Raw genomic sequence first — 8820 nt, forward strand, 5'->3', positions numbered from 1 at the left:
TTGTTTGCAATATTGTGAATGTTGTTGTGAGCATTTGGGAGTTGATATAGAATGTGGGGAAAGTAGTAGAAACAAAGTAAATGCTGCCAAATTTTCCCTAGAGATAGTAACACATTCTTATAGTCGATTAACTAACGCTAATGCGAATTCTCTTTAAGGTAAAAACGTGGGCATCGAAGGAGAACGAGCGAGCAATAGATTAGTTAAACGTAAAAGGTATGTGAGGCTAGTCCTTTATTTCTATGGCATGAATCTGATGGTATGATTCTCTTTTCTCTCCATGAATTCTATATATTTATACCAGAAAGTCAAGAGTCTATGATCATGAATAGCTATATGAGATATGTTATTAGTCCAATGATGATGATGATGATGAGCTTGAGTCTAAAGATTCTAGAGTTCATGATATGACGTCCCTATAACACTAACGATGTCGTATATTGTATACACTCACCTCATACCTTATTCCCTTCGAGGTGAGGCAGAATACCATTAAGTCAAGTATGTCATGTATTGTATACACTCACCTTATGTGTGCCCCTTCAAGGTGAGGCAGGGTACCATAAAGTCAAGGATGTTATGCATTGTACACACTCACCTTATATACAGCTTCCTTCAAGGTGAGGCATAATGTTTATGAATGCTCCATAATGAAATCAAGGGATCACGACCTTACGTCACCCTGATAAAGTATAGTTGTCCTTGAGTCTTCATGCATGTATTATAATGAGCATACTATGATGAGTATACTATGATGAGCATATTATAATGAGCATATTATGATGAGTATATGATGATGATATTACACCGTACCTATATGGTCAAGCAGATATACACACCACTATAGTGGGCAGCTTATACACCGGACGCGGGAGGCCTGGACACAGGTTAATTATTATCACACCGTACCTATATGGACAGGCAGCTCATACATTGTCACACCGTACCTATATGGACGGGCAACTTATACTTATACATTTATGCATATATGATATGATGACGAGTATGAGTAAGACAACATGACTTATTTCTTTTATGATTCACAGTCAGTTACAGATTGCTCCTCATTTGATGCCTCTTCATTTCATTGATGTTTCATTATTGTTTATGCCTCTCATAACAGTACAATGTTCGTACTGACGTCCGTTTTATTTGGACGCTGTGTTCATGCCCACAGGTAGACAGGGAGGTGAGCTTGATCCAGACTCATAGGAGCTAACAGCTGATTTGAGAGCACTCCATTGTCCGAAGGTGCTTATGATTACTCTTTTGTCTATATGTATATTTTGGGCATGACGGGGTCTTGTCCCGTCCTTATGTCTAGAACTCCAGTAGAGGCTCGTAGATACGCAGTGTGGGTTATATGGTCTCACGAGATTGCTACTATGTATATATATTATTTTGATGGCCGAAAGGCATATGTATATGAAAGTATTTATGTTTTCAAATGAAAGATGTTTTTCTTATAATTTGAGTGTGAATTTGATAAAAGAGCGTTTAATGAGCATGATAAGTAGTAGAACGAGTGGTGCTCGGCGGTTAGCCCCGGGTACCCGTCACGGCCCCTAGTCGGGTCGTGACAACAAGGCAGGCGAGAGCTATATTAGCCGACGAGAGAACATGGATGCCAAAGCCCTACAAAAAGATGGAGCACCATAGAAGAAAGGTAGAGGGTCACCAAATGACCGAGTATGACGTCGTTCAACGAGTGTATGAAGTTAGAATGGGTTATTGCGACTAGGGCTGGGCATAAATACCGAAAAACTGAACCGAAACTTCAATAAACTGAACCGAACCGAACTAGTTTGGTTCGGTGTTTGGTGTCCACCTTCAAAAAACCGAAATCGAAATAGCCGAACAGAAGTTTGATAAAACCGAACCGAAAAACCGAACACACACCGAAATTTAATACATTATCCAAAAAAAAAAAAATAGTCCAGGCCCATTAAGTTTAAAGCCAAAAAAAACCCCCAATTGTAACAAGCCATCTTTTGCATTTGTATCCCTAATTTTCTACTTCAGTTGAGAAAATCAAATATGTTAAGGAAGGCAACTAGGATGTGTCTTTAGGATTAATGTATGTCCTTTATGTGTTTTCTTAATTATTCTTACGGTATGTATATAACACCTAGTAATCCTATATCATGGTTATAGTTTTATATTCTTGTATATCCTGTTTGTTTGATTTTGATTTCAATTTATCAGTTTTATGTTTTATTGCTTTTGAGAATATGAATTAGTGTCAAGGGAATCACATCTAATATCATATCAAAAAAATCGAATTGAAAAAAACGAAACCAAACCGAACTTTAAAAAATCGAAATCGAAAGAACCGAACCGAACTAGTTTGGTTCGGTGTTCGGTGTCCACCTTCAAAAAATCGAACCCGAAATAGCCAAACCGAACCGAAAAACCGAACGCCCACCCCTAATTGCGACGGCAAAGGAGGAAACAAACATATCGTTACTGAGCGTACAATATCATGCACTTGTGGTAAGTGGCAAACGTACCACATGCCATGTTCTCATGCAGTCAAGTGCTTTGAGAGAATGGTCAGAAATGTAACTAATTATGTGGCGGAGGAATATAAGGTCGTAAAATACCTTAAAGCATGTGAAGGCCACTTCCGTCCCCTTGGTGATCAAGCTTATTGGCCAGCCGCGCCGTTTTCTATGATTGCGAACAAGAATCATATCCGTAAATTGGGAAAAAACAAGCTAACCCGTTATCAATCAAATGGATGTTAGCGAAAAGACTTACTCTCGCAAGTGCTCGACATGTAAGCAATTTGGGCATGATAAGCGTTCATGTGGGCAAAACTCCCGTGATGGCAGCACATCTGGAAGTAGAACAGTGTCTAGAACTTGTTTTTTTTTTAAAGTGTATTGTAATTTAATGATGTATTTTGTTGCTAATGGAATGAAATATTTTTCAATTATTATGAACCTCTCGTATTGGAATTATTTTTAAATATTATATTTATTTTTGCACATTCAAAAGTTGCCGATTACACAATACAATAACAAAAGAAAAAAGACATAAAAGAAAAAAAAAACTAATACAAAGCAGAGTAATTTTTTTCTTTTCTATCTTTCTTGAACCAAAAAAGTACTTTCATAGCTTTGGGAATAAAACAAAAGAGATTAATCAAAACCCTATAAAATATGACACTTAAACTTAAATATAACAAGTTTTCAAACGTACTTCGGAGCACTTTACAACCCCTTAAACGACGATCCAAATGTATATGTATACTTGATGTAATGAGCCGATATTATTATACACTAAAAAAAATATGAAGTTCTATATAAAATACTTATATTCCGGTGTTTTGCAACGTGACTAATCTTCGGTCAAAGTATGAAAAAAACCTTATTTTTGAGTTTGAATTCCCATGAATAAAGGTTGGGGTCGGGGGTTATAGGTATGGGTTTCACGTACAGATTTTGTGCGTGAAGCCTAGTTTGGTTCTTTTTTTTTTTAATGGGTTAGTTTGGTTTCAAATTTTTTTTTTTTGGGTTACAAAGTGTCGGGTCCCAAATTATAGGTAACTTTTTTTATTTTACACGATCTTTAAGAAATATTAGTCATTAGAAGGGTATTTGACTAACTTTATTCTTATTTATTTCTAAATTATAATCTCTTTTCATTAAATATTTACTCTATATATGTGTCATCACCATTAACGAAAAATTCTACTAAGTAAGTGTAAAATGATAAAAAATAATTAATTAATTGTATGTTAAATTTCTAAAACGATAAATATTTTGAGACAACTATTTTTAGTAACCGCGATAGATAATTTGAGACGGAGGGTGTAATTTATTTTACTAATACTCCTTCTGTCTCAATTTATGTCGAGATTCAAATTTTTAAATTTTGACCATGAACTCGAACAAGGAAACTTTAAGTTTAATAAAATAAAATCTATATATTTAAAAGTTACGTAAAAATAGGATAAATCATACTAATAATTGATAACTTAAAATATTTAAAAGACATATAAAATATTCTGATGAAAAATTTGAATGACTCTTGAAATACGAAAGATACACATAAATTGAAACGGAAAGAGGAGTTCATCATTTTCTTTTTTTTCCTCCTTTTATTGTTGTTGTTGCATTTTTTTTTTTTTTGAACTGTAGTCCACGTCGATCACCAAAGGGTGTGATGAATGGGTTAGGATTCACTCATTCTCATTCAGGAATCTTGATCTCGAACTTAAGAATAAATATTTTTTGGTAAATCTATTTATTATTAATAATATTGAGGTTTTATATTACTTTATTAGTACGTATTGCTTTGTCTGGCACAGTTTTCAAATAGAAATAAAATTGAATATCACGTTATCCGTTTGGTCTATCATGAGCGAATTAAAAAATTAGAGATCCACCATATCCAGCAAGGGACCAAGATGTTACGAAAGAAACAAACTCTTTTGTTGTTTTTTTGGTGTTAAATTTCGTTTTAGATTTACCCCCTCCATTGTTACCTCTACAGCAAAGAAGCTCAGTTTCTACTTTCTACTGCCATTATGAAGCTAGTCTCTGTTTATTTTTGGGTATAAAATGCTATGACTGAAATATATCTTTCAAGAAAATGTTTGCTGAAATTTGTTTCCAACTTCTTAACAAATACTATTGAAAAATCACTATTCCCACTGAAAAATATTCAATGGCTATTCTTATATATGTTCAGTGGCTATTCTCACAAATATTTTGATTGAATCAGTGAGAAAATAAATAATAGTAGTATTTCCACGCAAAAAGTTATAAAATTTCCCGGCTTTTCGATGGAAACTTATTTCCCACCATGCGTTTTCCCAGTGAGCTAGTTCTGTGGGAATGAGGTGGGGAAATAATATTTTATAACATAAAATTTTCACTGAATATCGATGGGAAAAATCTATATTTCTAGTAGTGAGATTTTCTTTTACAGAGAATACCATCGAAACATTATTCATTTTATTCAACGAATCAAATAATTAAAAAATGATTTCCTAAAGTAAAACATTTTTTTCGCTCTTCGTACTAAATTCCTCCGTAATCTTATTAATTATACCGGTAAGGCTATGATTTGACCATCTCATCAATTTGCTTAAAAAAAAAACTCCAACACGATTTGCGCTAACATGATATTTTGGCTTGTTTATGTGGGTTTCTGGTCATTTTCATTTTCGGAGAAGCTATTTATAAGTTAAATGATTTAAGAGTGACAAAAATAGTTTAATAAGTTTTGTAGAAATAAACCGTAAGTTTGATCATCATTTGAGGAATAAACTCTCTTCTCTCTTGTCCTTAAATAAACACGCCTCCAGTGTTTTCGGTGTTACTATTTCATAGTATTTGTTGTGTGTTAACTATTACATTGACATCAGAAAGACCAATTTTTAATCAATTCGCGGGAATGACTCAAACAATCACATTTTCATCCTTGCCAATCTAAATTGGTTTTGTGTCCTAACATCATATTTGATCCTGCTTTATTATGCCAATACTTTTACGATATATATTTTAAAATGTGAAAAAATAGAATAGCTACATGCTAAAAATAACACTTCATGTCGATCGAACTATTAAATAGGGACAAACTTCCAATCTAAGAAATAAAATAGGTCAATTTTTATTTGGGTCATCAAGTGGAATACGTTATTGAGTACAATATTTGGAAAAGACGTGTGTGAAATTAGCTGTCTCAAAATGCCTGCCAGCTTCTATTAATATTGGGGCTAGTTGAGTTGCTATTTGCAAGCGTACGGCACACTGTGGATAGGCTGAATAACAGTACACAAGCACACATAATAATTAAGAATAACATTTTTACTAGTACATTAAAAATCAATAAAACTAACTATAAATCAAGACTACCTATCCAAAAATCTCAACAACTTATAAAAAGCGGAAAAATTTAAGATATAAAACACATTTTTTTTTTGTAACTACTGTGAACATTATCATAACCAACAAAATAACAATACATCGTAAAGAGCGCCCAAAATCCTTAGCCGCCTTCCTAGAAGGGTAATTAAAATTGAAAGCTATATTATGTTAAAAAATTATACTTTTCTCTTATCGGATGTGGAAGAGTTTATATGGAATTTATAACGGTGCTAGACTACTATTAAGGTCCAATTAGGTGTTTGGTGACCGTCACTAATTAAAGTGGAACCACCACAGTAAGCGAACCTGCTCAATATCCTCGGTTGCTATCAAATATAAAAAGCAAGTTACATGCTGATCTCATGCTTGATAACATAATACTAAACTAATTAACATCTCAAACTTGGACAAAGGAAACACAATCTACTGCGAAAGTGATGATTTCAGCTTTTAAGATGATGGCACCATTAGTAGACTAGTATTTATCTATTGGATATTAATTTGTTACTTGGACCCAATTTTGGGTCCTCTAGGTGATTCTATTCTACAATGATCTTCGGCCCAATTTAAAGTTGGTCTTGATGGATTTCACATTTAATGAAAACTTGGGCCTCAAGATGAGCTATCCTAGATACCAAAATAGAAAGCTTCCAAATTAGTGCGAGGTTTGAGTATATAGTAGTATACTAGTATGTAATTAATATTTATGATTTTAATAGTATAAGTAGTATAGTGTTAAGCAAAACCAGACATGATCTAGTTTCTAAAATTGCTAAACACAGCCAAACATATGATCGTTTTTCCACTTGTTTTAAATGTTTCCCAATTTTATTTGTTGAGATTAAAGAGAAACAGACAACATGTCCTGCTTTCAAAAACTTCAAGGATTTGTTTTTCAGAAGATTTGGGCTTTCGTAGTCTAGGCTAGACATTCAATGGATTTGACGAAGCCACATCATTTACGGCCCAATTTGATGAGCTTTGTGATTTAAAATCGGACAATTTGCAGGATTGCCTTCGTTGGGGGTGGTCTTTATTTTTTGTCTCTCAAAATGGTGGTCTTTAACTTTTGCCTTTTAGGCAGAATTTTGCTGCAAATGCCTTCAAGGCAGAATTTGCTCATGGGCAGAATTCTACCTTGCGATTTTTTTTTTGAGCTGGTGTTCGAACCCACAATCTCGGGGTATTAGGCGAAGGGTAAAACTTAAAGACCACCAATTTGAAGGACAGAAATTAAAGACCACCCCAAATGAAGGGCAATCCGCGCAAAAAAAAAAAAGACATTTTTTTGCACGGATTGTCCTTCAAAGGCGCAGGTCTTTAATTTTTGGCCTTCGCTTAAAAAAATAGTCAAAAATACTCTGAGGTTCTGGGTTCGAACCCCTGCTCAGTTAAAAAAAAAAATCACAAGGCAAAACTTCGTGAAAAGTCTGCCTTATAAGGAAGAATTTTAAGGCACATTCTGCCTTAAGACAAAAGTTTGCTTTGCTCAATTTTTCAAGGCAGATTTCTTTTTTCACACTACTGGAATTCGTACAATAGTTAGGCCTCAACGCCTAATTTTTGCCCAAACAAGCCTAATACGAAATTCTGTCTTGCAATTTTTTTTTTCTTTCTGATTGAGCTGGGATTCGAACCCAGATCCTTGGGGCATTTTAAGTGAAGGCAAAAATTACAGAGCAACAATTTGGGGAGCAAATATTAAAGACCACCCCCAAATAAGGACTATCGTGCAAATTGCCCAGAAAAAGATGAGAATGTCGATCTTTTGATGTCAACACCAAGAATAGATATACAAATACGAAAACTAAAGATTATGAGTTAAATAAAAGCAAATTATTGCACACATTATGTAGAGAAATGCTAATAAACTAGGAAATTTGATCAGACTTGAACTCGCGATTTTTTTTAATAATAAGGTGTAATCCTGTATAATCTTCTTTTTTGTTTCTGCGAGAAATCTTTGATAAGCAACTTACACAAATAGCTACCTTTTAATAGCTTCTAACTAGTTATAGCTACAAGTTGAAGATTTACAATTCGTAGCTGCTTTTGGCTGTATTTCAGTTGTATCTCGAATTTTTGAAATACAGTGAAATATAGCGAAATACAGATAAATACAAAACACTTTAGAGTAAATTTAGGCTCTATTTTTGGAACATATTTTAAAAAAAAAAAAAATTGAGAGAAAAAATAGGCTATATTTTTGGAACATAATATTCTTTTCCTTTTTAATAGTAAGTCAAATTAAATCAATCATATTTCACACAAATCATTGAAGAGTAAAATCAGACCCTATTTATGGAACAATTTTTTTTTAAAAAAATAAAAAATTATGGGATTCAATTCAAAACTTCCCATAAATCACGCATAACGGTTGTTCTTCCATAAAAACTTACGAATCTCTCTCAACTTTTATCACAATCAAAACTTTGTGAATTCAAAAACCACTAAAGATCTAAAAACTTCCAAATACAGAAAAATATACATTGAAATATAATGAAATATGATTGACTGTCTAAGAAATATAAAGTTGTAGTATGCGTATATACAATGAAATATATCAGAAACTGTTTCATAAATTAGAAATACAAATGCAGAAATACATTGAAATACAGCGAAATACAAAAGTCGTGAAAATAAAGTGTAGTAAAAATAGGCTCTATATTTGGAACATTCACTATATTTACACCAAAAAAAGATAAATACATTGAAATACAGCGAAATAATATACTGAAATACACAGAAATATATTGAAAATTAGATATATTGTTTGTTAATACATAGAAATACACTGAAATATACTGAATTATACTGAAACATTTTATCAAACACTTGGTGGGCATGAAGCTCCACAACTCTCATCAATGGTGTTTTCATAGGAAAGAAGCGAGTCGTCTCAAATTGCTACAAAAAGGACGTTATCCGGAGATTGCCTTAC

Source organism: Lycium barbarum, chromosome 12 (assembly GCF_019175385.1).
Source record: "Lycium barbarum isolate Lr01 chromosome 12, ASM1917538v2, whole genome shotgun sequence".
Taxonomy (NCBI): domain Eukaryota; kingdom Viridiplantae; phylum Streptophyta; class Magnoliopsida; order Solanales; family Solanaceae; genus Lycium; species Lycium barbarum.